A 23,623-nucleotide genomic window follows, 5' to 3' on the forward strand; every position below is an offset into this window, starting at 1 on the left:
GAGCCTCACCCTAAGCACATGTGCCTTGAGACAGGAGCTAAGGGCTGCAGGATCTCACCACCACGAGCAGATGCTCAAACCTGAAGCATCCAGAAGACGCAGACAAACCTCCACCATTTTTTCAGCAATGTTTCCAGCCACGCAGTACTCAGTCCAGGACGTTACGAAATGTCACTAACCTTAACGATAGCAGCCTCTTTGCAGGTTTCTTACTGTTTTGCTGATTAAGGATACCAATTAAACTTGGACACCAGAGTGAAAAGAGTAGGCGTATTTTACTAGTGATAACCAAGTAATGTAACAGCGTAATACAGAAAACATGCAGTAAAAAAAGGCAGAATAATGCACCTAAAGCAACAAATAGGAAAATACAGAGTAATGCATCAAATCATTACTACATGAGAGAGAGAATAGCAATTAAGAAAGATACCTCACCACTTGCATATGTTACCATCATCCAGATCTGCAGTCACTGGGGAGCCCCGGTTACAGTGAGGATTTGGAGAGCCTGTCCCAGCAAGTGGGAAATCCTGTGTGGTGTGTCCACCCATAGGTGAGGCTTCCAAAGTCGCTGTGAGCGGGTCCAGACTTATATACTAGAGATCGGCAAGCCAGAATAGCTGGCACCTTTGTTTTGAGTGGAAAGTTTCTGGTTTCATTCTCCTGTTGGATTCCACCCAAAGCTTGGCCAGGGCTCGGCGGGGGAGACCAAGGGAGTTTCTAACAAGGCCAAATACTTGGGTTCTCAGCCTTGAAGAAGGCTGCGAAAGGAAAGTCGGATACATTCTCTCCTCTTTACTGATTATATTTTGTCTTTCACTAGCGAGTTTACATATTTTACTAATGACTACATGCTAAGTTAGCAGCTTCAGCTTGGGGCCTGTTGTTCAGGCTGCAGTATTTCAATACTTTAGCACTTTTTACACCAGCATTAGTACAATACCTACTAGCACAATGGTTATCAGTTATAAAATATACAGGATTCATCTATAGGTCAACTCTGGCTTGGGCCTGTTGTCCAAGCCTTAGCACTTCACTTACTCAAAAGCAAAAATGAAAAAGCCATGTACCCTTGGGGAAACCCTCGCCCTTCCGTGTGGCTGGTGTCTTCCCATGGCTCTTCCTCAAGGCAGGAGAAATGACCGTGAATCTGGAAGCTCACATAAACTGAGAAGTACACGTAGTCCTCTGGCAGTTGTTACCCAGGGGCCACAAGTCCTCTCAGCCCTTCCCAGAATTGCCCATTAGTCGTCCGGCAGTCACTCTCCATGAACCGCAAGTTCTCCACACCCACCCACCTACCAACTCACCAGAAATGAGTGGGACCGCACCAGAAGGGACACTGCCTGACCTGCTGTAGACTTATTAGGCCAGAGATGATGGTTTCAAGACAGAAAGCCATACAATCCACCAAAACAGTAAAAAATCAACCAGAAGAAACATCGTACACAAATCAAAGGTCCCTATCCAATCCCTAAAAAGGCAAGCTAAAAAAGGAGTCTCCACAAAAAAAGACCACACAGAACACAAGATAAGGTAAAAATAACCTGTCGGGGTTACCATTAGCTGGGGTCCTTATTTCTCCGTGCGGGAACAGGAACGACACAACACCAATGTGATGATCAGATCGTCCATCATTATTTTTCCAGTCCTACTTACATTTATATCCTACTAAGTTCCATACATGTACTCGTCTATCTTCTAATAGGCTACAGGTTATCTGCACGCACTGTTCATGCGCCTCTACAAGCATTTGCATTGGTTAATTGCAATTAGCACGTAAAGCCCAAAACTTTGCCAAAAACTCCCCTGTCTCATACCCTGTTTTGCTCAGACTTGTGTGCTTTTGCTGACCACAGATGTTTCTCACTTATCTGCTATCTTGTGTGTTTTTGCCAGCCTTATTTTGCTGGCCTTGTCTTCGTCCTTGCATTCTTCTGCCTGCACTAACTTTCCCTCAGCGCAGCCCAGACTCCTACAATAACCTAAGCCCAGGAACTCAGGGCCAACAAACCCAGATCTGGTCATAACGATAACACGCTTTAATCCTAACTCGCTTAACCTCTGGCATACCATAACCCTGCCACCCCATAACCCGATGCAAACTCTAACCCTAGCATCCCATAACCCTAGCACACTGTAGTCCCAAGATATCATAAAACTGAACTCAAACACCCTGGAAATCCCTGCCAGAGCCTCAGGTGGCCCAGGATTTCAGGCATCACAACTCTGAAGTGGGAGTGGAACAGAGCCACCAGGATGTCACCAACATCCATCATCCGTCACACCCTAAAAAAAGGCCACATGTTAAACACTCCCAGGGGGAAAGGCTGAGGCACTCAGAGACTCTGAACTGGCCAGCCATGGCCACGGGGCTTCAGCTCATCATTTCTGTGCCAGAGTCACCAGGCAGATGACCCCGTCCTCCTGAGACACCCCTCTGGGCAGCCGAACCCAGCTCTGAGGGGCTGGATACGGCCTTTGCTCTACGGGGATGTGCTGCCCAGCAGCAGCATCTCTTACAGGGGCACTGGGAAGCCTCCTCAGGCCTGGATGCCTGAGAAACACCTCAGCGCCGCTCCATATCTCACCAAAACCAGGGGCGGCAGAAGGCGACTTTGCTGGCCTCCAAGAGAACCAGCTCGCCTGGGCTGCTCTGTGCCCAGCGGGCACCTTTGCTGTCAGGCGGGTCTCAGCGTTGCTCTGCACTTGGCTGTCACCTCCCTGCAGGATGCTTTCCAGCGCACGGGACAGCTCTGCTTGGTCGCCCTGTGGACAGAGATGGAAAGGAGGGATGGGTTGCTTTGTCCCCATTCCCAGGGTGCCACAAGAGAGACCTGCCACCCCAAATGAGCTGTGTGATATGGACACCACATACCATCTGCAGACGTGGGCCAGGATGGCTCTGCGGTGTGGACAAGCCATTCTGCGGTGCCCCTGGCACTGGAGACAACGGGGGGAGACCCGGGGCAGCTGGCAGTTGGCGGTGGGGCCCGTCAGGGTGCAGGGCCTGCAGAAATGCCTGGGTCTGTCAGCCTTGGTGCCGGGGCTGCAGCACGGGGCTGGCACCAGTTGGGGTTTTGCTGCAAAAAAACAGGCAGGGGTGACCCTGGAATCCCACACACGTACCCGGTCCTGGGACATGGCAACCTGCCCCTCTGCCCATCACCATCACGGGATCCAGAAAGCAGCACCGCCAGCCCTGGCGTGGACCTGAGCCGTCTCTTGACGGCTGAGTCTCTAACCAGCAGGCCTAGAAAGTGGACAAATTTCCCAGAATTAAGCTGTGCTCAAGTTTTTGCAGCAGTACGTTTTTTTGAGCTGCCTGGTGGTGCTGTTCCCAGGGAACACTCAAGACACAGGGAGACTGCCTGTACCTGCAGGCAGGGGGTGGAATCTGCACAGCGAGAGCAAGCATGGTTTGTGCAGCTGTTGAATGTGTTCAGCTTTTAAATGTGTCCAGCCTGGTACACCTGGTTCCTTTTTCCTTTGCAGGTTGTATTTAGAGCTTAAATAGTACTTTTTTACAAGCAAAACCAACAAGCAAACAAAAAAAAAGCTGGGCAATTTTTCTTCCCCCCAGCTGGGCTTTTTTTCCCCAGTCCTGGCCACTTTGCAGCGTGATGATCTGCACCAATATTAGTGTGCAGGACTGGGCCCAGGGCAGGGCTTTTGCAGGCTGCACATTTCTTGAGGCTCCCAGTAATGCAGTTCCTGGAGAGCGCTCAAGAAATGGGGCCTTGCCCATAATTGCTCTTTTTGGTCTCTCCCCATTGCTCTCTGTCCAGATCCCTGCCCCCATTTTTTAGTTCCTCCCTCTCTGTCTTTAGCCCATTGCTATTTTGTCTTTTTCTTTCTCTGACTCCCTGTCTGTAGTTTCTCATTCCTCTCTGTCTGTCCTATAGCCTGTTGCTATTTTTTTCTTTCTCCACATCTCTCTCTCCCTCTCCCCGTCCTTCTCTTTTTTCTGTTGCCATGTCCTGCTTCCTGGCCTTATTTTTCCTCTCTCTCCTGCAGCCTGTCCCCTCTCTCCCACCTGTCTCCCCTGCTCAGCTGGCTGGGCCTTCTCTCTGGGCCTCTGTCCTGCTCCCTATCCGCTTTTGCTCTTCCTCCATCTCCATCCTGGAGCCCATCGCTGTTCTGTCCTTCTCCGCCTCCTTGTCCTGATCCACACCCTCTGTTTCTCAGTCTTTAGGGACTGTTTCCCATCCTTCTCTTGCTCTGTGTCCTGCTCTCTGTCCCTGCCTCTCCCTTTCTCTTTCCCTTCCCTCTTCCCTCTCACCTTTCCCCTCCGTCCCTCTCTCCTGCTCCCTGTCCCATGTCTCTGTCACTCCTCTCCTGGTGCCTTTGCTGTCTCTCACCCTCTGTCCCATTCACTTGCCCTGCCTGTGTCTGTCCGTCCCTCTGTCCTCCTTCCTGCCCTTCTCCTCTCTCTGTCCCTCTGTCTTGATGCTTACCAGTCTCTTTCTTCCTGCACCCACTGTCCCCTTCCCCTCCACCCTCTTCTTGCTCTGCCCCTCTGCCTCTCTGCCCAGCTCCTCACCAGTATTTTTCCTTCCCCCACTCCCTGCCCAGCTCCCCCCATTCTCCTCGTCCCACTGCCGGTTTCCCATCCCTCTGTCCACCTCCCGTCCCTCTCCAGCCAGTCCAACACCCTGTCCTACCTCTCTCTGCTGCTCGCTCGCTCTGTCTGTCTGTCCCTGTCTGTCCGTCAGTCCCTCCACCAGCCACTGGCCCAGAGCAGCGGCCATGGGGCTACAGGGGCGGGGCCGGGCCAAGGGATGGTGTCCCCACAGGGTCAGACCGCAGGAACCGGTGCCTCGGGGCATGCTGGGAGTTGTAGTCCTGGGGCCAGGTGCTGCAGGTGGCCATGTTGGTTCCCAGGGCATGCTGGGAGCTGCAGTCCTGGGGCAGGGGGCTGCTGGCAGACATGTTGGTTCCCAGGGCATGCTGGGAGCTGTAGTCCTGGGGCAGGACACTGACAGGTGTCCATGTTGGTCTCAGAAGGTGCAGCCTCTGCTCCAGCTGCGGCCCGGCTGAGGTGAGTACTGGGGTCACCTGTGAGGAGTGAGGCCCTTGGGCAGGTGTTGGGGTTTCTCCTGCCCGCTGGATGCCTGGCGGTGGCGGGGGGCCGGCTCCTGGTCAGCTGGAGCCGGGCCCGGCCAGGGCAGGCTCGGGAGTAACGTGAGAGCTGGGGAGGGAAGGGGGAAGGAGACAGACCCCCCTGGGCACAGGCCCCCCTGGGCACAGGCACCGGGCACCCCTACTCCCAGAGCCCCCGTGAGCCACCCCAGCATAACATAGCATTACTGCAGTAACAGGAGTTGTGTTTTTCTCTTAACTCTTACAGGGCTTTTGTTCTCCTTCAAACAGGGTTCATTACCCTGTGTGCAAAAAAGCCACTCTTACACACAGAGCTGAGAGAGCAGTTTAATCCACATTCGCGCAAAGATTGGGTTTAGGTGGTAATTCCACAAAGCTAGCATGCTACACAAAGGAACTACAGCCTATTTATCTTGTTACATGATTAGTAAAAACCTATCTAAGATTACACTCATGGGTCCGTAATTACCATTCCATCTGCTATTGGTTAGTTATATTTAAATTACCCTCGCTTGCTGTGTAAATTAGCACGCATGCTCCTTACAGGTGTGGGGGGCCAAGTGGTTTTGGTCTTGAATTGAGTCAGTGGCCATGGTCTCCACGTGTGCCCCCCCTAGCCCCGCCCCCATGCCTTTACCTTTCCCCCCAGTTATTGCTGATTCTCCCTGAATTCATGCTTCTCAGACAATCATCCAAGCATCTGGCACCTTCTGGGACAGGATGTTCTGCTCTTATCACTCTTTCAGCTGCTCTTCAAAGGTATAGTTGTTAGCAAAGGCACACATTGTTTGTGCAAAGTTGGAGTAACTCCCTTATCTCCTGGTTCCTTCTATTCACTGCAACAGCCTTAAATCAGAAACTGCCCCTGTTATTCTTCTATTTACAAGTTCAGAATGAGCAGAGAAGAAAATTTCCTAGAGACATCAGGGAGGCATGGCTGTGAGCTCTGCTGCTCCCCAGCTGCACCCTGGCTTTCAGCCTCAGGCTCCGGACCAGCCAGCTCACAGCCTGTCGGCCAGCTCTTCGCCCAGGGGGTGGCAGATGGGGGTGTCTAAAACCAGCCCAGACAAATACCGCTGTGGCTGCAGAGCTGGGCTGTGCCCCAGTTTATGACCGCCAGACTTACTGTGCTCCTGGGGCAGGGCTGAAGCAGAAATGGGGCTGTGAGAAGGGCCCAGGACCAGGGCTCTGGCCGTCTAACCCCCAGAAAGGGATGGCACCCCCAAGCCCAGGACATAATCTGCCAGCCTGGTGCCACAAGAGGATCCCGTGGGAAGGAACAGAGGTTCTACCAAAGGAGACTGGTTCAAGGCTGATTTACAGCAGGGGCATTTCCAGCCAGCTCATGAGAGAGATCCCTGTGGGAGCTGGAGCTGGAGCTGTAGGTGCCCAGCTCCCAGGACACAGGACCCCTTTTCATCCCAGACCCAGAACCCCAAGGGATACCAGCTCCCAGGGGAAGCTGGCCCTGGATTGCCCCCTCACGAGGGGAACAGGCTATGCCCACAGGAGCCTCAGGGCTCAGGGCAGCCCCAGCACCACAACCCGGGGGTCCTGGTTGCCACATTGTCCCCTGAGCCCGGTGGGACTCTCAGGCAGGGCTCTCGCAGCAGCCCCCAGCCCTGTTCAGCCACCCCCACAGCCAGCAGCTGCAGCTTTTGACAGTGGAGGCCCCACTGTGTCACCGAAATCGGGAATAAACCTCTCAACACCAATGTAGCACTAAGAAGCAGACATTTCTTTATTCAGTGCTGGGTGCATGGGGGATCATGCACACACTAAAACAAAAGTTCAGTTTTTATATACCTTAAAGACATGAATATTCATACATTTCTCGAGAAGTTTCCGCCTTTCCACCTGTCTGTTGCATTTACATAATGCTGGTGTTGCAAAACTACACTACACATGCACAGGGGTCTTGGGTGGTCGTTTGGGTAGTTAGCCCCCTACTCCTTTTTCCCTTTTATGGTCACGAGTCTTTTGAGGACAATTTCTTCTCCTTGGATATTTCCCAGCTCTGTTGTCCAGCCAAGCTGTTCTTTCTTATCCGCCTTGTTTGAGCAATTCTGCCAGGATGTGTTTATTCTCAAGGTTAGGATATCTTCTCTATACACTTTAATCACTCAGGCCTTGTTCCATACAAGGTTAAACACTGTTTGGTAAAACAGTTTCTCAACAACTGCAACCCTTCGGGAAAGAGCTCCTGAAAACCCTACCCATGCTGGAGAGCTGCAGGAGCGTGGGGAACAGACTGCACAACTCAAAGCTGACAGCGGCAGTGCAGCATCCCTCCATCACGCTTGCCGCCTCTTGCCCTCAGCTCAGAAAAAAAGATGCTCTTCACCAAGTGTCTCCTCTCCGACATGCCCCTGCCCCAGGGCTGTGGCTGTGGGGAAGAGGCTGCACTGTGAGTTCACAGAGCCCTGCGGTGCCACGCCGGGGTGTGCAGTGCTGTGCCCAGGCACCACATCAGATGTGCTGGCAGCAGTGGCGGCGGCAGCAGCAGCAGCAGAGCAGCAGTGGCGGCGTTGTGCAGGTGCAGGTGCAGGTGACCATGGCCCCCACCCTCGTCCTCATCCTGCTTCTGGTGGCCCTGCGAGCCCAGGGTGCCGGGGCTGCTCTGTGGCAAGCATGGGGATTAGGTAGGTGGGCAGGTGAGGGCCAGCACCCAGCCCTGGCAGCATGGGGCAGCACCCACTGCACCTCGGGCTGACAGCAGGACTGGGGTCGTGGTGAGGCAGGGCCAGGAGAGCAGTGGGGCTGGGCTGGGCTGGGTGAGCTGTGTCCACTCCGTGGGCAGCGGGAGGCACATGCCCTGAACAGAGGCGCAGGGGGCTGCGTCCGCTGCGGGGGCATTTTCCAGGTGGACGGTGGGACTGGGAGCAGCAGTGAGAAACTGTCCCTGGAGCCGGCCCTGTGCTTCCTGCCCTGGGGCAGCCTTGCTCCGGTCTGTATGTCAGGGCCCGGCAGCATGGCAGGAGCCAGGCAATAGCCCGTGGGAGCACTTCTTCCCCGGGCCGGGCACAGCCACGTCTGGGTTTGTGGCTCTGCCGCTCCCCGGCTGCACTGCAGCTTTCAGCCTCGGGGACGTCCATCCTTGGGAGATGTCCACTCGGGAAAACAGGAGCATTCCTGCTCCAGCCCTGCAACGCTCTCCCCGGGCGAACCCAGGTCGCCATGGGACACACAGCCCCAGCCCACAGCCCAGGGAACAGACGGGGCAGCGCTGGGGCAGCCTCTCCCTGGCCAGTGGGCTCTTCTCCAACAGATACGTGAACAATAATGTTTTCACGTGGGCTCCTTTTCTGCCCAGAAAATGTGTCCCAGGAAGAAATCCCCAGGGGCCATACGTTTGTCCATCCGGTCCTTGAGGGCTGTTGCACAGGGCCTGGAAACAGTATTTTGAAAGCCTCCAGGTGCAGCTAACAGGTCACCCCGGCCCCTCTGCACCTTTGGAAATCTCCACCCATGTCTGGGTCCCATGGCATTACCTGACCCCCTCCAGTCACTGCAGGTCACTGGGAATGGAGGTCACAACCTCTAATGGGAACGTGCTTGATTACAGCTGTGCCTGAAGCCAACGGCCACCTAACTGCTCAGCCGGACCTTCTCTCGGAGGATCAGGGCGATCCCACAGGTATGTCCGTTGAATGAGTGAGCACTTTTTTAATATTCCATTCATGTGAAATTTCACTTAACGCTCTCTTGGCCCATGCTCAGCCATGCAGAAGAGGAGCAGAGAGGGAATGGGTGCTGTGAGCACTCTGCCTTGCGATGGTGTCCATGCCAGCCTCTCCGGCCCTGCTCTGCTTCTAGTGCCTGCTGCAAGGCCAGCGGTGGGCTTGTTGGGGTTGAGTTTAGAGCTGGTGCGAGCTCCAGGGAGTCCTTTCTCCCAACACTTCAGTGCATGTCTTGTTTTAGATCCGCCTGGTCCAGGCACCCAGTACCTGTCTGCACAACGCTCCTGATGGAGCGGGGAGATGAGTGTCATGGAGAACTCACATGTTGGAACTGTCTTCACGGCCATTCAGACCTGCAGAGGTGTATTGAAATAGTTCACGGGAGCTTCTCTTTTCTGTCTGTTCACAGATGTGGCTGGAGGCGATGGCTATGCAGCTTCCCAGCTCGGTTCCAGGGCGGATACTCAGGGAGATCGCATGAGTACATCACGGCTTTTGACTTCCTTTGAGAGCCGCTGGCTCAAAGCCCAGATGTGAGCGAGGCATCTCTCGCAGCTGTGAGAACATCGACCTGCACTGTGTGTGCAGTGTCATTGCGTGATCCGCTTGTATGTTCTGCTGCTCAGTCATGGTGGTGTGTATCACAGTGCGTGATGGAAATTCTCGTGGGTGTTTGGTTGCAGATGTGGGTACAGGGAGGACTTTTCCAGATTCTCGGCTGGATCCTGCACTGGAGCTTCCCTGGCATCGCAGGGGTGAGTAGTCAGTCTTGACTGATTTCACAGACGAAGCACTCGTTTTCAGTATTCTATTTGTGAGAAATTTAACTTTGGACGTTCTGTTCAGGTCCTCAAAGAGCAAAATATAACACCGATCAGGAAAACCCTCCCAGCAGTCCTCAGAAGTCCTCCAGGGAATCCTGAAGGAACCGGACCAGACCATGTCAGCCCACAGTGGGTGTCTGTCCCCGTTAAGCTGAAGCCTTGGGAAGCTGAGGTTTTAGATGCATGGATGGACAAAGCCGTAGCCTGCACAGTAGGAAGGGGCGGCTCAGAGCCTCACTGTGGCGACGCTCAGTTTCACGCCTTGTGGGCGCTGGCGAGCTGCAGAGATGGTCGAGTCTCTGCTGGCAGTTAGGGTTCCAGCTGAGCCCCAGGAACAGCTGCTGCCCCAGTTACAGCCTTACTGGGGCCAGAGCTGTTCTGGGCAGACGGTGGTGTCCAGCTGGCAGGAGCTGGTGGGACTCACGCCTTGAGTGCGTGATGGACTTGCCAAGGAGCTGATTGCTGCTCAGTGCTGAGAGGGCAGCACCCTGCCAGTCGCTGGAGGGGAGAGTGCAGAGGATGCGCAGGCAGCTGCAGGGCGCTGAGACCAGCAGACACTGCCGGAGCTGCAGGCCTGCCCTGGCCAGGATCAGAGCAGCCCCAGCTTCACAACCTGGTCCATCCCCCTGTGTTCCTTGATGTCTGAGACCTCTTGGTGACACCTCGGTGTCAGGGACAGGTGAAAGCTGGACACCTAGCGTGAGGCCAGACACCTGACTTGAAGGCAGCGAAAAGGAAGGGCTGTGAATTCAGTCTCGGGTGGTTTAGCTCTCTGTTTTTAGTTGTGCTTTAGAAAACTGGCTGGTGGTTTTCCTCTTGTTTTGGGGGACTGTGGGAAGTGCTACTCAGAAAAGCTCTTTCCCCAGCTCAACTGGCTACAACATCTTCCTGTCCTCTCTGAAGGACGTAATCTGGCATCACCTTGCAGTCTGCCAAAAATGCACTAAGTGGAATGTGAACAAGACCACATGTGGTCTCCTAGTCTCTGGGCAGGTGTTTTGCTGATTAGGGATATCAGTTAAACTCAGACACCAGAGTGAAAAGAGCAGGCATATTTTACTAGAAATAACAATATAACAGAATAATACAGAAAACATACAATAAGAAAAGACAGAACAGTGCACTTAAATAAATAGGAAAATACAGGGTAATGCACCAAATCATTACTACCTGAGAGAATAGTGATTAAGAGAGATCCATCACCACTTGCATACTTTACCATCATGCAGATCCGCAGACGCTGGGGAGCCCCGGTTACAGCGAGGATTTGGAGAGCCTGTCCCAGCAAGTGGGAAATCCTACGTGGTGCATCCACCCGTAGGTGAGGCTTCCAAAGTCACTGTGAGCGGGCCCAGCCTTATATGCTAAAAATCAGCAAGCCAGAATAGCTGGCACCTTTGTTTTAAGTGGAAATATCTGGTTTAAATTTCACATTAGGTTCCCCCCAGAGCCTGGCGAGGGCTCAAGGAAGAAACTAAGGGAATTTCTCTGCTTATCTGATCGGATTATGCGCAAGGTCTCACATCAGGCCTCGAGGACAGGCACCTGTCTCCATGACTCTGTTACTCTATTCATATACAAAGAAGGGAAAGACACATTCATCACATCAGGTCTCGGAGACAGACACCTGCCTCCATGACTCTGTTACTCTATTCATATACAAAGGAAGGGAAAGATACATTCAAGATAGCTACATCCTCTATGCATTTTTCATTAGGGATTACATACTGAGTTAACAGTTTCGGTTCAGGGCCTGTTGCTCAGGCTTCAACACTTCCACCTTTTACATCAGACTAGGTAGTTTGTTATAACAGTATAATACCCATTAGCACAATGGTTATCAGTTATAAAATATACAGGATTCATCTATAGGTCAACTCTGGCTTGGGCCCATTGTCCAAGCCTTAGCACTTCAGCAGGTCAGGATTTGCTGTCTACTGGTAAACTGGAAAGTGTCTAGTGCTGAAAGTTTTCTTGATGAATGACACCTTCCTTGGACTAGTGACTAGGTGCACCCCCAAATGTCCAGGCCTTGTTTCTTAGCATTGTGAATGTATTTTGAGAAGTCCTGCCCTCTGAAGGCATCATTATCCTGATAAGGAACAGTTATTTCGACTTAATCTGACCTTCTTTCTTTCTAAAGGGATGGACCGTGAGTCTGTGGAGAAGGAAGCTTTTTGGGAAGGAGGCAGTCAGGTGGTGCCAACCTCTTATGAAAGAACAGGGGCAATTCAATCAATGGGCGTGCCAGGTAATTGCTGTCCTTCGGTCAGCCGGTGTCATACATCAAAACCTCTCCCTGTCTGCAGGCTCTTCCCCCAGTGCCCACTACTGCACACCCTGTCAGCAGCACAACCCAGAACTGTTAGCACAGAGCAAGTGTTTTAAAAGAAGCCAGGAACGGCTCTCTGAGGAGGACTGTCACCTCTGGACAGAGAGCAATGGGGAGAGACCAAAAAGAGCAATTATGGGCAAGGCCCCATATCTTTGGTTTAGGATATCTTGAGGCAAGTTAGTATGAATCTTTTCACTTTCAAACCTGTAGTGAAGTCACTATTTGAATCATAACGTATTTTACTGAATTATTTTGTAAATCCTTAAATTGGTAAATGATTAAGTGCTGCTGTCATTAATAAATCTTGATTTACTACTAAATCATTACCAGGTTAATATTTCCATCCGTGACACCAGGACCATGGAGCTGGAGCTGTGGAGGGGCCTAACGCCCCGGGGCTGGCTGTGGCACGGCAATGGGGTGATGCCTCTTGCTGCTGGGACTTGGAGAAGGATCTGGTGTCCTTCCCACTGGAGCCAGGGCTGTGGCGGGTGCATTTGCTCCCTGCAGGAGGGGTTTTTTTTCCTCACAGCTTTCACAGAGCAGCCCTGCCCTCCTCCATCAGCACACACTGATGGATGCAGCCTTTGGAACCCCTCCTGTCTGGGTAGGTCTCTCCAGAGAAGCTGAACACATGCTTTGCTCCACAAAGCTGGTGCCTGGGGCATCACCTCACCCACACAGCAGCCTGAAAACAAAAGGTTATAGTGAATTGAGCTTACAGTGTGGTTCTGTCTGAGCACAAGCAAAAGCTCTTCTCCCAGCCCGAGTCAATCCACATGTCCCAGCCTCAAGCCGGGCATGGACACTGCCCGCAGAGCATCCTGCCGCCCCAGAGAGCACGCGGGTGACACAGGGCCTCACACTTTGCTGCCTCTCGTACCATCTCACTGCACACGCTGTGCCCGCGCCTCTGGTGTGGATGGGAGCGAGCAAGTCGCCTGGCACTGTGTGACAGGCTGGGTGGTGCCCGGAACCAGGCGTTGGGCTGTCCCAGCTTTGGGGGCAAGTGTCTCCCTGGACATTCAGACACTTCCTAGGCATCAGCCCTGCCCCACCACCGCTCTGGGCTGCCTTAAGGAGGGTGACAGACACTTGTCCCTGCACGATCCTGGCTGCCAGTGAGCTGGGAAGTCAGTGGCCCGAGTGGCCAGGGAAACCCAGCCATGGGCTGCAGCTACACTCGCAGAGGGCTGTGCCACTGCAGAGAGCACCCAGGTGCCCTTCCCTGGGCCAAAGATGACACAGGATTAGCTGGTCACCTTCCCCAGGCAGAACAGTCCCATTTCCTGAGACCTGCCACTCCCCTGTAAACTCCCAGCACTGGAGGGACACCACCCCACTTCCCCAATCTCAAGCAGCCTCTCAACCCCCCCGCTGTGTTCCTACCTCCGTAATTTGCATTCTTGTGGCTGTGCAAACTAAGCTCAGCTGCTGTCCCCCAAACTTGGTGAAGTCTTTCTGATGGTTCTTCTAAACCAAGGTGGAAAACTGGCACTTTGAAGATATTTGTTCCATTCCTGGCTTTGCCAGACCCACCATAAACTCTCTAAACTGAGAACATGGAATGAATAGGCGTTACATTGTTGCTGTATATTGTTTAATTTCTTTCAATATTGCATATTGACAACAGTCAAGTTTGTTTCTCTTTACAGAAATAAGAAAAGAAACTGAGTTATGTCTGAGTGGCTTCTTCAGGTGACATAACAGAATTGTGTGATTGTGACGAGAAGTATTAGATTAAGCAGAAGAACTAACTCTGAACTACTGAAATGTGTGTCACGTGCTGTTTTCCCGGTTCCCCCCCGCCAGCTTGTTTCATGTCTGAAATGTCTTATGTAACAGTCCAGTGATGCACAAGCATGAATACTGAATCTTTCGAGCTCTGCTATGTGAGGAAGACATTTTTTAAAAGATTTTGTGGTAGGAGTTATATTTTCCCTTCATCCTCTCCTTGCCAGTCCAAATCTCTTGTGCAGTTTACAATCTCTGTAAGGCAAGCTTTAATTTGCACTGTAGTTTATTATTTGTAAGTATTCATTTAAACTGTCAGATGGTTAAAATGGGCAATAAATTTGCTTTGATAAGCCTCCTTTGTGTCAGGATTATTCTATGTTGGGCAGGTGCTTGATGTCTCGTTTGATTCTCAGCGTTGTTCCTAGAGCATCGGTGCATACTGCATTGAACTGTCAGTGTTGTTCCTAGAGCACCTGTGCTCTATTAAACCTGCAAAACAATATCTATTTATCGATTATTCCTCCTATGAGTAATATCCTAAGAGAAAAGAGTTCTCTAAAGCTTGTGCCTTTTACATACGGTTTCACTACGTTCTTACTTGTACTGTTAAAGATTCAGGAAGAGAAAACTGGATGCCCCATTCTCCTCCCCACCGGCACCCACAGTGCTGGGGCTCTGCCATCAGTGCCCTGCCTGCCTGCCTGCCTGCCCGCTGCCTCCTCCTGCCCGCGCCTCCCACCGCCTCCCGCGACGCCACACGCTCCGGCCGGCCCAGCTCCGGGGACTGTCCCCAGCTCCTCCCAGGGCACGAAGGAAGCCCTCCCCGACACCTTGGCTGGGCACAAAGGCCTCGCACACCTCCGCCCACCCCACCCCAAGGAGCTGCAAGATGCATCTCCCACTCTGCCGGCCAGCACCAGAGGCGCTGACGCTGCAGACCGCCACGCCGGCGGGACAAAAAGGAGCTGCCCCGTGGCCCTGCACCCATGGCCACCGTGCGGCCAATGGCCACCACGCGGCCAACGGCCACCTGGGGCGCCACGAGCCTCTCGAAGGGGGACCATGACCAAATCCAGGGCAAGCCAGGAAGGGGGAAAAAGCCCAGAGCGGAAAGAAAGGGGCGCAGGCCAAAAAGGGTGTCCCCGGGCGCTCTCTCATCCCGGCGGTAACCGGGGGCGCCCCTGCGGTCTCCCATCCAGCTAGTGACCGGGGCCGCTCCTGCTTAGCTTCCCTGACACGCCCCTGCAGGGGAGGGTGGCTACACCCTGGCCCCCGCCAGCACCAGCCCCGGCGCGGCACTTAACTCCAGCGGCCCTTCCGCTCCAGCACCTCCACAGCTGCTTTCTACAACCTGCCACGCCTGACACTCTGCCCCCACAAACCCAGCCTAAACAAAAGCCTCTCACGCTGCCGCCACCCTCCTGGCACCCCAGGACACCACCTTCGCAGCCTCCCGCCTCCACACACACCACTGACGCCCACGGCGCACTTCACTTGACACCTTGCCGGCCACACGCACCCCAGCCTCGCTCCTCACATTCCCTCGGCAGACTGAGCGGCAACAGACGGCCAAGGGCCGCCTTCTGCTGCAGGCCCTTGCTGCTGCCTGCCTTGATCAGCGTCGATCCTACCAGGGGCTGTGCGTGGGGCGATCGCCGTCAATCGTGGGGGCATCCTCTCCCTCCCAAACACTGACAATTCATTACACCCACACGCCTCCCGTCAAACGCCTTAAGCCCCTGCTGCCAATCATGGCTCACCTCTCACGATGGCCAGAAGAAACCTTTCCCACCAGCAAAGCTGCTAGTGCGCACGGGCTCAAGACGCTCTTGCCAGAAATCAGGCCCACGTACACAACGCCCGAAACCAGAGGAGCCGGCAAGGACTCTCCTTCTGCAGCACCAATACTAAGCAACATTTATCCAAGTGGAAGAACACAGCCACAGCTACAGCCTCCACACCATCCGCCGTCCGCAGGACAGACGGAAAGAAGGAATAAATAAAAGGTGATAAAAACACTCCAATGAAATGGCCAAAAACACGCAGTCTGGGAGGTTTGAGGTGGCCTGAAATCTTAGGGAGAGCGCTTTGGGGTATTCCAAGGAACCCTCGCCAACCTCTAGGCTTCTCACCAGCACAAATAGCGTTTGGCAGGCACTTAGCTCTACCTGGGACCTTCGTCCCCGCTGGCGCCAGCCTCCTCGAGGGAGATGAACGGTTCACCCCATACGTCCTGTATCTACAGGGGAAGCTTCAGCAGAACAGGAAATACGCTCCAGGCTATCAGCCCGCACCCCCTGAAATACAGCTCCGTGACACACAGCCGGCACAGGACCTTCCCGTTCAAGTCTCTTCAGGGAAATCACAAGGAGAACCCAAACGGGAAGGGCCATATACGGTGCTAAAGGCTTTCACCACACTGTGGGTACCTCTAGGCTGCCTTTATTAACAACTCAGAGTTGGGCCATCACGTCGGTGAGTGGCAACAGCCAACAAAAAGCGCCCTCTCTACACATGAACTAACATACAATACAAACAGTCTTTGGGGATTTTCCAGGAACTTTCAGCTCTCAATGCATCATCAGTTTCAAAAAGTCCATTGGATTCCACAGTTTCAGCTAGTTCTTCTCGTTCTCTTCTAACTCCCCTTCGGACACCGCTGTTCACTGATGCAGCCTTCGGTCATCGTGGTTACTTCTCTCCTGAACAATCTTCATCATAATTCACTTTTAGACTTCTGAGAAAAGACTCAAAATGTTTTATGTAACATATACTTAATCTATGTCTAGCTTCTCCATTACCTAGCCTTTCTAAGTTACTTAAACTCTCAGCGGTGTTCCTAGAGCATCGGTGCATACTGCATTGAACTGTCAGTGTTGTTCCTAGAGCACCTGTGCTCTATTAAACCTGCAAAACAATATCTATTTATCGATTATTCCTCCTATGAGTAATATCCTAAGAGAAAAGAGTTCTCTAAAGCTTGTGCCTTTTACATACGGTTTCACTACGTTCTTACTTGTACTGTTAAAGATTCAGGAAGAGAAAACTGGATGCCCCATTCTCCTCCCCACCGGCACCCACAGTGCTGGGGCTCTGCCATCAGTGCCCTGCCTGCCTGCCTGCCTGCCCGCTGCCTCCTCCTGCCCGCACCTCCCACCGCCTCCCGCGACGCCACACGCTCCGGCCGGCCCAGCTCCGGGGACTGTCCCCAGCTCCTCCCAGGGCACGAAGGAAGCCCTCCCCGACACCTTGGCTGGGCACAAAGGCCTCGCACACCTCCGCCCACCCCACCCCAAGGAGCTGCAAGATGCATCTCCCACTCTGCCGGCCAGCACCAGAGGCGCTGACGCTGCAGACCGCCACGCCGGCGGGACAAAAAGGAGCTGCCCCGTGGCCCTGCACCCATGGCCACCGTGCGGCCAATGGCCACCACGCGGCCAACGGCCACCTGGGGCGCCACGAGCCTCTCGAAGGGGGACCATGACCAAATCCAGGGCAAGCCAGGAAGGGGGAAAAAGCCCAGAGCGGAAAGAAAGGGGCGCAGGCCAAAAAGGGTGTCCCCGGGCGCTCTCTCATCCCGGCGGTAACCGGGGGCGCCCCTGCGGTCTCCCATCCAGCTAGTGACCGGGGCCGCTCCTGCTTAGCTTCCCTGACACGCCCCTGCAGGGGAGGGTGGCTACACCCTGGCCCCCGCCAGCACCAGCCCCGGCGCGGCACTTAACTCCAGCGGCCCTTCCGCTCCAGCACCTCCACAGCTGCTTTCTACAACCTGCCACGCCTGACACTCTGCCCCCACAAACCCAGCCTAAACAAAAGCCTCTCACGCTGCCGCCACCCTCCTGGCACCCCAGGACACCACCTTCGCAGCCTCCCGCCTCCACACACACCACTGACGCCCACGGCGCACTTCACTTGACACCTTGCCGGCCACACGCACCCCAGCCTCGCTCCTCACATTCCCTCGGCAGACTGAGCGGCAACAGACGGCCAAGGGCCGCCTTCTGCTGCAGGCCCTTGCTGCTGCCTGCCTTGATCAGCGTCGATCCTACCAGGGGCTGTGCGTGGGGCGATCGCCGTCAATCGTGGGGGCATCCTCTCCCTCCCAAACACTGACAATTCATTACACCCACACGCCTCCCGTCAAACGCCTTAAGCCCCTGCTGCCAATCATGGCTCACCTCTCACGATGGCCAGAAGAAACCTTTCCCACCAGCAAAGCTGCTAGTGCGCACGGGCTCAAGACGCTCTTGCCAGAAATCAGGCCCACGTACACAACGCCCGAAACCAGAGGAGCCGGCAAGGACTCTCCTTCTGCAGCACCAATACTAAGCAACATTTATCCAAGTGGAAGAACACAGCCACAGCTACAGCCTCCACACCATCCGCCGTCCGCAGGACAGACGGAAAGAAGGAATAAATAAAAGGTGATAAAAACACTCCAATGAAATGGCCAAAAACACGCAGTCTGGGAGGTTTGAGGTGGCCTGAAATCTTAGGGAGAGCGCTTTGGGGTATTCCAAGGAACCCTCGCCAACCTCTAGGCTTCTCACCAGCACAAATAGCGTTTGGCAGGCACTTAGCTCTACCTGGGACCTTCGTCCCCGCTGGCGCCAGCCTCCTCGAGGGAGATGAACGGTTCACCCCATACGTCCTGTATCTACAGGGGAAGCTTCAGCAGAACAGGAAATACGCTCCAGGCTATCAGCCCGCACCCCCTGAAATACAGCTCCGTGACACACAGCCGGCACAGGACCTTCCCGTTCAAGTCTCTTCAGGGAAATCACAAGGAGAACCCAAACGGGAAGGGCCATATACGGTGCTAAAGGCTTTCACCACACTGTGGGTACCTCTAGGCTGCCTTTATTAACAACTCAGAGTTGGGCCATCACGTCGGTGAGTGGCAACAGCCAACAAAAAGCGCCCTCTCTACACATGAACTAACATACAATACAAACAGTCTTTGGGGATTTTCCAGGAACTTTCAGCTCTCAATGCATCATCAGTTTCAAAAAGTCCATTGGATTCCACAGTTTCAGCTAGTTCTTCTCGTTCTCTTCTAACTCCCCTTCGGACACCGCTGTTCACTGATGCAGCCTTCGGTCATCGTGGTTACTTCTCTCCTGAACAATCTTCATCATAATTCACTTTTAGACTTCTGAGAAAAGACTCAAAATGTTTTATGTAACATATACTTAATCTATGTCTAGCTTCTCCATTACCTAGCCTTTCTAAGTTACTTAAACTCTCAGCGGTGTTCCTAGAGCATCGGTGCATACTGCATTGAACTGTCAGTGTTGTTCCTAGAGCACCTGTGCTCTATTAAACCTGCAAAACAATATCTATTTATCGATTATTCCTCCTATGAGTAATATCCTAAGAGAAAAGAGTTCTCTAAAGCTTGTGCCTTTTACATACGGTTTCACTACGTTCTTACTTGTACTGTTAAAGATTCAGGAAGAGAAAACTGGATGCCCCATTCTCCTCCCCACCGGCACCCACAGTGCTGGGGCTCTGCCATCAGTGCCCTGCCTGCCTGCCTGCCTGCCCGCTGCCTCCTCCTGCCCGCACCTCCCACCGCCTCCCGCGACGCCACACGCTCCGGCCGGCCCAGCTCCGGGGACTGTCCCCAGCTCCTCCCAGGGCACGAAGGAAGCCCTCCCCGACACCTTGGCTGGGCACAAAGGCCTCGCACACCTCCGCCCACCCCACCCCAAGGAGCTGCAAGATGCATCTCCCACTCTGCCGGCCAGCACCAGAGGCGCTGACGCTGCAGACCGCCACGCCGGCGGGACAAAAAGGAGCTGCCCCGTGGCCCTGCACCCATGGCCACCGTGCGGCCAATGGCCACCACGCGGCCAACGGCCACCTGGGGCGCCACGAGCCTCTCGAAGGGGGACCATGACCAAATCCAGGGCAAGCCAGGAAGGGGGAAAAAGCCCAGAGCGGAAAGAAAGGGGCGCAGGCCAAAAAGGGTGTCCCCGGGCGCTCTCTCATCCCGGCGGTAACCGGGGGCGCCCCTGCGGTCTCCCATCCAGCTAGTGACCGGGGCCGCTCCTGCTTAGCTTCCCTGACACGCCCCTGCAGGGGAGGGTGGCTACACCCTGGCCCCCGCCAGCACCAGCCCCGGCGCGGCACTTAACTCCAGCGGCCCTTCCGCTCCAGCACCTCCACAGCTGCTTTCTACAACCTGCCACGCCTGACACTCTGCCCCCACAAACCCAGCCTAAACAAAAGCCTCTCACGCTGCCGCCACCCTCCTGGCACTCCTGGCTTGAGAAAATCCTGTGATCGAACTTATGCGATAATTTCAGTCACTTTTCCACTTGAGACATGTCATACTGCTTTCACCCAACATGGCTTTACAAAACTGACAGCATCTTCCATTCTGAAAACACAGCTTCTCGACTGCTCCAAAAAGCACAGCTGTAGCTGTCTTGTCATGGCCAAGTGACTCACTATCAGACAGTGTGAAAAGATAGTAGTAAGGAGGAGGCAACTGTTTATATTTTTCAGAATAGGTAATGCACATGGGAAAGAAAACCTCATTCCATCTGTGCCCCATCTGTCTCACTCTATGCACCATCTTGAGTCTTTGGCCATCTCTGGCTCTGCCTTCCTGCAGGCTGTGGGCACGCGAGGTGTTAAAAGCCCAGGGGGTGCCTGTCATCTCACAGCTCTACTCTTGTTACTAGAAAAGTTCCAAAGTCCAGTTCTACTGAGATTTTTCTTGTGCTCCTCTGGAATAGTCATGGGTTATTCTTTTACACAGCAGTGGAAGAAAACCCTTACTCATTGTACCTTTTCTCTTGAGAAATCTTTATATTTGTAATACTACTGGAGGATGTTTAAAAATAAAGCAAGTTTCTAAAGAGTTTTTGATGCAAAGCAACTTTTTTAACCTGTAAGTAAATTTGCTCATTGTACGCTCATCTTCTCTCCTGTTTTCCCTTTCACACTGCCTTTTTTCTGCCTCTAGAATAAAGAACTATAGCATGGCAAAAGTCAGCCAAAAAACCTTGGCTACTGTAGCCAAGAGTGATCAGTACTGTAATAGTATTGCATTTTTTATGCTGCATTACCATTTATCATGTATTTATAGAAACTATTAAAAACACTGTGTCTTATGATTAAAACAAATTAGGAGATGTGGACTCCCTTTTGAAATTCAGAGGCGTAAATTTCACACAGAAGTTTGCTTAGCTTCTTCCTGCATCTTGCAATGCAAGTGAGAAAACATAAAGTATTAAGAACAGAAGTGTAAGTTTTACAAGAGCACTTCATTTTATGTGGGAACAAGAGACACCATCTTAAAGTAACAAAGTTCATGGACATGGCATTTCATCAGTGACAAAGATATGCTCACAATACACAAACTACACTATACACACCCCCCCCCCCCTCTGTGTGTGTGTTCCTAATCACTTCTGTATCCAGAGGCTTTTGAGCAGTGTCATCATGCTTCCTGTGTTAAAGAGCACAGTTTAAGGCAATGAGAACCACCTCCCGGTAATTCTGGCACACGTCGCCTACCAAAGATTGACAGAAATCTGTACAACACAGAACAATTCTGTCACTCCAACCAAAGTCAAATCAGGTGCGAGAAGCAACCACCAGTGCTCTCAAACATAAAGCCCAGATTTTTCTAGCATTACTGCCCCACGGAATGCACTGAAACAACCCCTGAGAACAGGTTACCTCAGGGCAGGGTTTCTCTCCTCCACTGATGCTTCTACTCCCTGTCCCTGTAAGTGGCAGCCTGCGAGTCTACAGAGCAGGGAGGAGGAAGGCAGCCTGCTGCAGCAGACACGATGTCGTTGCATTCCTGGAACAAGACACAGAAGACAGAGCCAGCAGTGCCTTTCAGTGTGTGCAGTGCACACGAGGTGCCACCAGGAAGGACCTGCAATTTCACACCTGAAGCATAACAGTGATTTCTGGTGAGTCACGTGAACTTCTTTCACTGGAACCATGACTGCCTGTCCACTCTAAAATTATTAGCTCATACTTATTACTTAATAGTTCCTCAAAGTCTAATAACAATCTCGTGTTTTAAGCAGTTATGGATGTATCAAAGGAAGGTTATCAAGCAAACCAACCAAAAAATAATACCAAAGCAAAACGGCCAAGCCTATGGAAGATTTCTTCCTAGGTTCTTCCATTCCGGTGCTTCTGATGGTCTCAGTCAATGGCACAAACATCTGAACAAGTTACTGAAGGCTACTGAGAGATCACACTTCACGTAGTACTTGATAACCATGTATGTTCTGCACACTTTACTTATGGAACTATCTTGCATTTCTCACAGATGAGGAGTTTACAAGCACCCATATTAACAGTGGACCAGATGACTTTTGTCCCTGATAACTCGATTGCCCCATCCACACCTTGATATCCCACAGAATTTTGGTTTCTTTGTCGAGGCCCTGGGGTTATGTTCACCATGGATATTTATTTACTTTTGTAACTACATGTAAGGGAAAGAATGTTGTTTTCACATAATAAGCCAGATGGGAAGGGCAGGAGGAATTCACCAAAGCAATCAACGAGAGCAATTCACAACCATTGAAATCCCTGGCCTAGGGCTAGAAGACAAGTGGTCTTTTTGTCAACTGTGACAACCCAGTACTTGGAACTGGCTTTAGATGGATGCAGATACCGAAAGACTTGGGGAACCTGAACTTCAAACTTTTCCGTCTTAGTACGCTTGCGTGATGAGCTCATGCGTATTAACTTCTCCGACCTGGAGAAAGCCAAGGTTCATTTCCATGAACATGCGACGTATGAACACATACATGAAGGGGCGTATCGGTAGGCGGTTCGAGAAGTCTGTACACCCTGTAGTACTCAGCCAATGAGAAATCAGGGGAGGGAACTCGCGGTTGGGAGAAAGGGATATAAACCATTGCACGATGACTGTTAGGCGCGTCCACCTGATGGGGTGCCCAGTGTTGCAAGAACGTAATAAAGAGTGCTTCACACCGCATCCTGTCTGAGCCGTTGATAATCGGCAGCTGAGCGTTTCTCACACTACAGAACATCTCATCATCCATACACATAGATGACCATTGTGGTGTACTGTAGCAATGAGTTCCATTCCATAGCCATACCATACCATAGAGATTTGGTCTCTAAAGCCCATGGCAGAAGTCTATTTCTTCCAACACACGAAGCTCCATAGCACTGTAAAGTGTAAAGCGACAACTGGGAATCTAAAACTCCTGCACATTCACACACGCACACTGCTCTGGTAGGTACCTTAACCTCTGAATATGCTTGCAGCTGCCTGATGAGACATGACCAGGACATTCATTATTGATTCGCTTTTAATTAATTTCAAACACTGTCCCAGGAAGAGTATCCTCCACCTGTTTCCTGCTTCCCCCAACAGCTTCTTCCAAGGGGAGTAAGGATGCTCCTTTCTCATTCCATGCCACTCCCCCCAATACATATTTTTAATCCAAGGAGGTCACAACAATGTCCCATTTAAGTATTAGATCTGCTGTCAACCAAGCATGGCCCCAGCCACTGTAATTTAAAGTCAATTACACTTTTCTTAATTTGACTGCTCAAGATGACTTTCACGTTTCCACAAATACAGTTCTTGAACACACCCAGCACTTTCTGCTATGTAACTGCTTGCACAATTTTGTTAACAATTCCTTTTTGCAGCAAGGAGATTTCAAACAAAATTGCTACCTAGTATAATTTTCAAAAGATTGCTCAAAGAATAGACAACTATTCATCTATGCGGGTTTTTGCTGAAGACTTGAAGATCATCCTCTTCTGCAGGAGACAAACACCGAGCTTTTTGCTGTTAGGAAGATAAGTGTAAGCCACTGGATGTTTGCCAGGCAGTAAAATTTTTTATTTCCAAAAAAATCATGGCCCCAGATGACAGGCTTTTCTCCAGATATGCACCCATTTCCCTGTATGCATATGGAACC

The 23,623-nt window shown here is 52.3% G+C and overlaps 1 long non-coding RNA gene across 1 annotated transcript in view; it reads right to left on the bottom strand.

The window, feature by feature from the left end:
- Positions 1 to 23,623, bottom strand: part of LOC141917981 (uncharacterized) — a 105,999-nt gene that overhangs the window by 64,268 nt on the left and 18,108 nt on the right. The gene's annotated exons all lie outside the window — the stretch shown is intronic.

This window comes from Strix aluco, chromosome Z (assembly GCF_031877795.1).
Source record: "Strix aluco isolate bStrAlu1 chromosome Z, bStrAlu1.hap1, whole genome shotgun sequence".
NCBI classification, from domain to species: Eukaryota; Metazoa; Chordata; class Aves; order Strigiformes; family Strigidae; genus Strix; species Strix aluco.